Source organism: Rattus rattus, chromosome 15, assembly GCF_011064425.1.
Source record: "Rattus rattus isolate New Zealand chromosome 15, Rrattus_CSIRO_v1, whole genome shotgun sequence".
Taxonomy (NCBI): domain Eukaryota; kingdom Metazoa; phylum Chordata; class Mammalia; order Rodentia; family Muridae; genus Rattus; species Rattus rattus.
Window position 1 is genome coordinate 76,966,097 of NC_046168.1, and position 10,227 is coordinate 76,976,323.

Sequence of the window (10,227 nt, forward strand, 5' to 3'; positions counted from 1 at the left end):
GAGGCCAGGCTCTTATAGAAAATAGACACTTCCTCTCTAAGCAAATAACAATTGTCAATAAGTGCACAGCTAGAGAAGGGATTGTGTGACCAGCTCACCTCTTGCTTGGCTTTGGTCTGGCATGAGCTTGCACAGATGTGCATGCTACCACAGTGAATTCATATGAGCAGCTGCCCTGCTGTGTACAGGAGTGCTGGTCCCTTGTAGTCATCTACCATCTTGTCTCTATTCTCTTTTCACTCACTCTTCTACAATGGTCCCCAAGCCTTTGGAGGAAAGAATGGAATGTATTGCTCGATTTAGGGTTGATCTTTCTCCATTCTCTTATTCTTTGCATGTTCATCAGTTGTGAGTCTCTGTGCTAAACTAATCACCAAATGTTGTAAATAGAAGCTTTTCTGATCAGGGCTGAGAGATTCATTATCTATAGGTAAAATTATAAGTCACTAGGAGTTAGTTTAATACTATGTCCATTTAATAAAATAATAGTTTTACCTTCTCCCCTAGGGCCTAGGACCTGTCAAAGCACAGATTTCATGACCCAATAATGGTGTTGAGCATGGGTTTAAAATTGTGGAGTGAGACAGAAGTCCGATCAGAAAGTGGTTGGTACTCCCATGACGTCCATGATGCTACTGCATGAGTAAGCATGTCTTGTCAGGCCAGTAATTATTGTGGCTTCATGGCTGGGTGATAGTGATGATTGCTTTTCTTCTCTGATGGCCTGAATGTGCCTGTTAGCACTGTAAAAGCTACACATTGAGATGAAGCTTCTTTCCAGAATATTTCTCCACATTCTATGATTCAAGTATGTGGTGCTTCAGGGAATAGATTCTTAAGGGATATGCCATTCAATCTCTAGAATCCTAAGCTAAATGAACTGTTTTTTCTTTGTAAATTTAGCCCATCAGAGGCACTTTGTTTTACTAATGCCAAGAGATTAAAATTAATTCTCTAAACTATGCACAGCAGATTAAAGGCAATTGAAAGCTGATACTCCTCTAATGAAAAAGCTGACTCTTCCCCTTCTTACTAAACAGGCTGACCTATAAGTGCATCCTCTATTTCTGAGACCAGTCTTTAAAGGGATAGTCTAAAGTAGAAATATTTGGTTTCAATGGAGACTCAGTTGTGTCATGTGATTTTTTTTCTGGAAACTGCCTTATTAGAGGATGTTTTGTTAACAGACATGTGGTGTTTTTCTGGAAGCTTCGTGGAAAAGGAGTATGTGTCATTTTGCTAGAGTAGACACTTGAGAGAACACATGATGTTTGGAAAGGGTAGAACAGACAATGAACAATGCTATGTGGCACTGGTTCGCCTTACTATGCTCTGCTGGTCTTCATTGGGCTTGGATGATGACACTGTGGCATTGGTTTTGTCTTGCCTTCTTCACTGGTCATTGTTTCTTGGTTGTGACTTCATAAACAGAAAGACTCTTCTGAATAGAGTTGCCATTGCTGATTCAAGAATGGTGTTTGCAAGTGGCCTGAGATGTCACTGCTGATATCCTGATGATAAAAATTGGATTTACTCCAAATGTACTTTTCCTAAACAGGTCCACATTCTCCTTTGCCTTGATAACATTTTCTTTTCACTAACTCTGGTGAGTGGTGGGTTAGAAGGGAGGGTAAAGCATTTAAGTTCCCTTATTAAAGTAGGTTTGGAAAACTCTAAGCCAACAACGGTCAGCCTCCTCCTTTGTCTGATGGAGCCCTGTGTTGCTACGCAAGGAAACAACTCTCTATATATGCTGCCACACTGTCAGAAATTCACGTCACTAAAATCCTGAGATTGTGAGGTACCACATAGTAAAACAAAAAAAAAAAGAAACAAAGAAAGAGAGAAAACAAGTCTCACCAAAGAATTAGCTAGGAGACTGAAGAAATTGACATAGATTCCCTTGGGAATGACAATAGACCACCATTTAAAAAAACCCATAACCTGATACTTTAGACCCACAAAATTGTGAGTTGAAGAAAAATGGTTTTCAAGTCTGTGAGGTTAAAGTTAATTGGATATATAGTTATAGTAAACAAAATAATTTGTTTATTATAGCAAACATACTTCTCTAGTTTTCTTATTTACATTTTGAAGTTTCCCATAGTAATCATACAATTGTTGGGTATGGAAGTATATTGTAAACTAGGAAGACTATTTTGGTTTAAGTGAAAAGTCTAAGGGAAAGATGGAACTGTGTCCAGCAGAAATGCACTCTAAACGACCAGTGAACTTGCAAGTATATCCCTATGTCTGTTGATGGGCCTCTTGGCTACAGAAACAAGGAGAAATCAAGGACTAAGCTCAGTGTGAGTGGAAAGTTCTAGATGTGGAACTCGTCATCTGCAACTCTCTTTTCCCTGGGGACATGCTGAATGTCAGAGAATCTGAATCTCTACTTGAGGACAACCAAGCCACTAAGGCTTTAGCAGAGCAATGGGACAGGATCGGAAAGCTGCAAGCATTGTGGGCCTTGGCATAATTGCTTGCGGTCAAACGTTGAAGTCAAGTGGGTCTGGTGGGGCTTTAGAGTTAAACTAAAAATAGGTTGGAAATCAGATAATTTTCTGCACTCTCCTGGTAAGAGAGTAAGAAAAGGGGGGAGGGAGGGAGGGAGGGAGGGAGAGAGAGAGAGAGAGAGAAAGAGAGAGAATCTCACCAACATAAAGTAGCTCTGGTCAGTTGTTTGGAGACCATAGCTGAAGTAATAAATAAAACCATCTATAGCTTCGTTCACCTGGAATTTTGCCTGTTCTGAGCAAAAGACTGGATTTTAAAACTGAAAATACCCAGAAACTAGAGTACACATTAATGGTCTGACTAGAACAAAAGCACAGCTATGTGGCTAACTCTTCCAAACTGAAATACTCTGCCAAGGAAACTTGGGAGGATAAAGTCTTCTCATGAAACTGGGAAAGGTGAAGAGATGAACCAAGCACATACAAGAAACATCAGAAAGTAACAGGTTCAAGAGGTCCTTCCAAAAGATACCCAGCCAGTAGACAGTCACTGGGGAATAAAAGAGCATCTTCAGCAGAACAGCCTGAGCCTTATGAAGGAGCTCCAGGGATTCAGGCTTTATCAGTCATCATCCATACTGGATGGGCTTTTTGGGGAGGCAGCAGCATTTGAGTCAACCATGCTCCCATAAGTTAATTCCATACCTGTGTATCTCTAATAAGTCCAAGGAACTCATGGTTCACCAAACTAGATTTGAGTGGATTTGTTTCTTGGCCCACAAGGCCTCAATGCTACCCAAAGAATTACAGACAACTGAGAAAAGCTGAGAGCATGAGAGGCAGTCCTCCCCAGAAAAAATCACCAATTAGTTAACCAGTGCCAAACGGTCAGCCTTGAAAATATACACGCAAGTAACATTATACGCACTTGATGAGTTACATTTAGGAATATATATGTATCTGAAAACACATGCATGTGTACAGTAACAATTAATAAAATTCAGAGGCCGTAATTTGGAGCAGATCAGGGAAAGGCGTATGGGAGAGTTTGGAGAGAAGAAAGGGAGGAGAGAAACACTGTAATCAATATTGGTGATGCAGGCCTTTAATTCCAGCACCTGGGAGGTAGAGGCAGGTAGATCTCTGTGGGTTTGAGGCCAGTCTGGTCTACAGGGCTACAGAGAGACTCTGTCTCAAAACACACACACACAGACACAGAGAGAGAGAGAGAGAGAGAGAGAGAGAGAGAGAGAGAGAGAGAGAGAGAGAGAGAGGAGAAAAGTACCTTCATATTTGGAGTCTGTGAAATAATTAGACTTAAACATTTTTCAAGAAACTATTTAAGAAAACTGGAGTGCTGACTCAGGTTAGGAGCTCTTTCTACAGTTTCAGAGGACCCTAGTTCAGTTCCTAGACCTCACATCAGGCAGCTCATAACCACCTGCAACTCTAAGTTACAGGGAAGCCAATGCCTTCTTCTGACCTCTACAGGAAACTGTATATCTGTGAGTAACATACATATATGCATGCATACATACACACATACATTCATAATTCATTATACATATGCACACATACCACACACACCACATACACTACATAGACACACATGCACATACACATACCCCACACACAAATACACATTCATCACACACACACACACACACACACACCAGTGCGTGTGTGCACTGACATAAAAATTAAAAGAAAATGATTAAAGATTCTTCCCTCTATATTTATGTACATATAATGCCAAAAAAATAAACTTTTAAATGAATTGAAAATTTAATAAGAAATCAGTCATTTGTCAACATTTTAAAGGATGTAGAGACACACATCCTCTCAGAGCTAATATTTGTTGTGAGAAAAAATAGTATATTCCTTGTATTAAATTTTAATAATATGATTCCACAAAAATTAGGGAGGTTAGTTGAAGTAGTTGAAAGTAAGTTAAATATTAATTATGTCATTTGAAATCATTTTCTGTTTCAATTAGTCAATTTGTAGAAATCTTTTTGTTTCAAATAGCCCATTTGTAGTTTTAAAAAAAAATGTACAGGGAGATAGTTTCTCTGAGCAAAATCCTTATTAATCCAAGAACATTTTAAGGCAGAAACTTTTCTCATGTTTAGTTCATGGTCAAGTCCACAACCAATGAGAGTCTTAATTTATTCACCCCCTACACAACACAGCTGCTTGATGAGCCTAGGACATCAGGAGCCAAATGCTTTGGATCGAAAAATGAATCGTGACATTAAGATGGGGGGATTTTTCTATCCCCTCCCTAAGCCTTTCTTGTAGACTCTGCTGGCTCAACAAAACAAGAGGATAGAAAGCTCTTCCTGTCTTGATGTCAGAAAATTTATGACTCTCGGTGGTTGTAATAATACATCAGGTTGAACTGCCAGGGAAGCAGGCCTAAGCCAGGGACGGAGCAAACAGTGTATTTCAGACTGCTGCAGGGACTTGAATTTAAACCTCACCTAACCAGGCCTATAAAGAGTCATCATGCGGGTCTGAACGGGCTGCTGTGCTTATGAAATGTAACATGCACCAGAAGAGTGACGAACGACACAAAGAGCAGCACCAGGCACACTGCAGGCAGACAGCGTAGCACACCCCTTGTGTAGCCCTAATGCATCAGGGAATCTGACTACTGAAGTATGAGCCGTGGCAGTGTACTTGCCGGCACCGTCTAGAAAGCCAAGTGTGAGCCGCTCACAGAGAGCAGAGTGGCCCTCTGCCTAGGATAAGTGTCTGCTCTACCATGTGTGGCTGTGTAAGTAGTAAAGTTAAACCTTTCGCTCAGTTCCAGGTATGTCTCCCCCTCGGCAATATCAAGTCATTACTCCAAACACTTCAGCCACAGAAAGCCTAAGCCTGTATGTTGATATGTTAAGAGAATGCCAGGCTGAGCAGAGTTCTCTTCCGATGTTACCAGAACACATGATGCCCGCATTGCTTCATCTCTGGCAAATCCAGCATTTGTGTGGTTTCAGGGTCAGGGAGAATTACAGAAGGGAGAATTTGCAAGATAAGCTTTATTCTTTACAGTCACTGGCTACTTAACCGTATTGGTTATTACCAGACATTCGCGCATGCTCTTCATGTACAATTCTCAGAGACACAATAGGTGTGAATGTGTGTATATGCAGCTATAGAAACCCTGAAGTCACGCACTGGCAGAAGACTTGTGAAAACCAGTTTGTGAACAAAAACTTTCTTCAGAATGAGAACTCTGAGCAACGACTAAGTACTCTCGTTTCTTAAATTTCGCTCCGCATCAGCTTTTACTTACATCAGAACTTATTATTCTCCACAGATCTCATTGTATGATCATTACAACCATAAGGTTTCAGCACTTAGGGCAAGCACTGTCTTACCCCTTCCAAAATTTCTCAGAATAGCAGGCTGATTTCTATGATGTCATAATGAACGAGCATTCATTCCCTGCTAATACATAAAATTTAAAATAAGGATCAATTAAGTATCTTAAAGTTAATATAAGTAAGCTAATTAAAATAAATTCTCAAGGGCAAGAGAAAAGCAGAGCACAGAAGAAAAGTGTGAGACACTGGGTATTGTATAATGGCGTTGAGGAAATCCCAGGGATAGCCTAGTATCCAGGAACCTGCTCTTGGCCTTAGACATCCCTCCTGTGAGGAATTTTATCAGGCACTTCCTGGTGAAAGTGGAGACTCACAGGGCCAGTTTAAATGATGTTCGGTGCAAATGCAGTGCTGGCCAATTTGTCCTTAAAGTGACTTACCAGGAAAAGCCTACTTAGCATCTCATATATATGCAATGGGGTGTCCATGTGCTTAAAAGTATACGATGTACATCCTTTTCCAGATGTCAGTCAAGTTAAGGGTCTATCCTATCCATACTTCTGGGGATTGGTTCTTCTCTTCACCCAAATTCATAAAAGAACTCCCTAACACCCTCACCTGTGGGAGGGGGTTAGGGGGACAACCTCAAGGTTCGAGCCACATCCTTCCTCCCGGACCTCTGGTCCTGTCCTGTGGCGTGTGCACTCTGCTTTCTTCCTCGCCTTCGGTAATCTTTACTTTTGGTATGACTGCTGCTGTGTATGTGTGCGTGAGTCTTGTCCAGTTCATTGTTCAAGACACAAAGAACCTAAACATTGCATCCAAGGACACCTTGAGCCCTGGAAGTAAAAAAGAATAGTAAGTGTGGGTAACTTATAAGATCACATCAGTTCTCAGATTGTGAATAGTTTTTCTATGATCAAAAAACGCTCTTTTAGAGACCCAGTAACTTTGTCCTCATGCTGTAAGGTTGTATATAATCAGATTACGAATGTCCCTAGTGATTCTGCAAGCCTTGGATTGGCTTCTGGAGTGGGTTTGCTGGATCGTCTTCTCTAGAATTCAACAGGAGAGCTCTTAGTCTCAAGATATCCATCCATCCATCCATCCATCCATCCATCCATCCATCATCATCTATCTACCTACACATACATATATACATCAGCAGACTCATACACATGCATTTATATCCTTCAGTGTTTCGAAAATACCAAAGCACTCACCAAGCAACACCAATGAATCATGATCATATGCACAAAACAACATCTTCTTCCAACATCCCCAAAGACAGAAATAGTTAAGTATTAAGATTTATTTCAGGAATTTCAAGATATAATACAATACAGATGTTCAGATATAGACACCATTACCAGTGTGTTCTACAGTGACATTATGTTTTATTTATACAATATAGCAACATTTGGACAAATTTTGATTTATAAATGTGGAAATGATGGTAAATACCCCAATAGAGTTCTGGTCATAAATTTCCAAAAACTAAGTTTGCAGCAATTCTAGATTTTTTTTCATTTTGGTTTATTTGTTTGTGTGTTTTGTTGTTGTTTTGTATGGGTTTTTTTTTTTTTTTTTAGGACTCAAAAGCAAAGGAGTTTTGACTATAAATTTTTCAGTATCAGTCTTAGACTGGGATGATTGACAATTAGTTGCTGAGTCATTTTCTCTAGCAAAATTTCCTGGTTTATAACACATGTGTCAAATGTTTCCATTCAGGGAGGAAAAGTATGAAGAGACGATGTGTAAGTGAGCAATCTATCTCTTGGGACACCGTGACCCCTTTATGTATCTTCTTGTCACCTCTCGAAACTGCTATTCAGAGACACTGCAGACAGAATTAATTCTGTAAGGCTGTCCTTTTGCAAGTGAAATTTATAATGGCAATGGAAATCTACTCCAGCAGATGCTGAGCAGATGCTAACGGATTTCACTGCCCTGTAGCTTCCCTTCTAACTAGAAAAGATCCTTTCTAAGGAAGACAAAATGGCGGCTCTAATACTTTGCCCGGACAGGGATTAACATAGGTGGCCTTCCCTTAAAACACTTGCCTAGGAAGCTTAGAAGGCCCTGGGTTCGGGTCCCCAGCTCCAAAAAAAAGAACCAAAAAAAAAAAAAAAAAAACACTTCACAGTATAGCAAAGTAGGTCTGGCAGCAGTAAGCATGCTCAGTCTTCCCTTTTCTGCAGCCACTTCCCTTTCTCCCATAAGCCCAAGTCCCTATCCCTGTCTTCAGCTCGGTGTAGTCTGCATCCTCTGTAACTCCTCGGGGTCTTCATGTTTGTAGCATGCCTCCTCTTTGTGCATTGTTATGTTTGGTCCCCATTAATCAAGGTGTCTACAGGTTATTTTAGGAACTAAAATTCCCTTCTGAAGGGAAAGGGGGTATTTTAAAGCTTTTCTACATCCTAGTCACGGTCCTAGACCCATGCACATGCCAAAGCCCAAGACAAAGGTCGGGGACCCAGCTTCTTCCTGCTGCTCCTCTCGAATCAGTCAGGGAGAACGGCACTGAGCTGAGTTTGGATTCCTCCACCCCTAGAGTGTGGCGAGGAAAGGAAACTAGAGGTGGTACTGACTTTGTTCCCCTCTCCCTCTACCCTAACTGCCTTTGAGATCCTGCCTCTTCCCATCTAGCTATAATTTGCTCTTCCCTTCTGTCTACAAACATCTTCATTTAAGTGTTTGTCCCCGAGCACAGAAACTTGTGAAGAGAATCGCAAGAACTGTGGGGAGTTGAACATGCTCACTGCCATTCACGCCTCTATTCCGGACAGTTATTCCAGTTCATCTAATTAACGCTGGGATCAACTTATGGTTTTCAAGTTTCCTGCGCATCTCCTGCCCCACATCCCCAATTTCCTTCTTAACATTCCTGCTTGTACAATGCACTCTCATTTCAAACCAAACCTGAAAACTTGCAAAACCTGGCTTCCCCCCAGTCTTCTCTCTCTACACCCAAGGAGACTTAAAACCCTGGACGTATCTAAGACTCTGGTAATTCATTTGCCGCCATACAAGGAACCATGACTAAGGCCTACCAGCTCTTTACACAGAATAACACACCTCCTTTCTCTTCCCACCAGTTCTAACCTCAGAGCCCTCTCAGCTCATCCTTGAACTACTGTGGTGCTCCTGAAAGACGGAAGATTTGATCGCTCCTCAGCCTGTGCACACCAAGGCATACATAGCTGAGGAGGAGATTTGCTGAGGCATTTTCTACAGCTACCCTTGGTGCACTTGTAAAGTACAGTACTACCAAGAGCTGGGAAAGCACCTTTTCATCTGCTTGCAATCACTCTCACAAATCCACAGTTGTTTTTCCACTTTGATCTTTCAATCCCACCCTATGACTTTTCTACGATACTACTTTATTCCCTGCTCCCAGATCATGACACTGACCTATCAGCACCCCCACACACACACACCTCTTGCAGATTCTTTAGACTGAGATGTGATGTCATTCATTCACGTTCTAGCTCATGGGCCATTTGTCTAGGCAGGTATGACCTAGGGCCATAATAATTACAGAATAGACTTCTGAACATCCTCAAATACCTAATTTTCTGTTTTCCTTCCATAAGAACAATTAAATTGAATATGCATAAGCTTCTGTAAGGCAAAGGACACTGTGGTTAGGACAAAACGGCAACCAACAGATTGGGAAAAGATCTTTACCAATCCTACAACAGATAGAGGCCTTATATCCAAAATATACAAAGAACTCAAGAAGTTAGACCTCAGGGAGACAAATAACTCTATTAAAAATGGGGTTCAGAGCTAAACAAAGAATTCACAGCTGAGGAATGCCGAATGGCTGAGAAACACCTAAAGAAATGTTCAACATCTTTAGTCATAAGGAAATGCAAATCAAAACAACCCTGAGATTTCACCTCACACCAGTGAGAATGGCTAAGATCAAAAACTCAGGTGACAGCAAATGCTGGCGAGGATGTGGAGAAAGAGGAACACTCCTCCATTGTTGGTGGGGTTGCAGACTGGTACAACCATTCTGGAAATCAGTCTGGAGGTTCCTCAGAAAATTGGACATTGAACTACCTGAGGACCCGGATATACCTCTCTTGGGCATATACCCAAAAGATGCCCCAACATATAACAAAGACACGTGCTCCACTATGTTCATAGCAGCCTTATTTATAATAGCCAGAAGCTGGAAAGAACCCAGATGCCCTTCAACAGAGGAATGGATACAGAAAGTGTGGTACATCTACACAATGGAATATTACTCAGCTATCAAAAACAATGACTTTATGAAATTCATAGGCAAATGGAGGGAACTGGAACATATCATCCTGAGTAAGGTAACCCAATCACAGAAAAACACACATGGTATGCACTCATTGATAAGTGACTATTAGCCCAAATGCTTGAATTACCCTAGATGCACAGAACACATGAAACTCAAG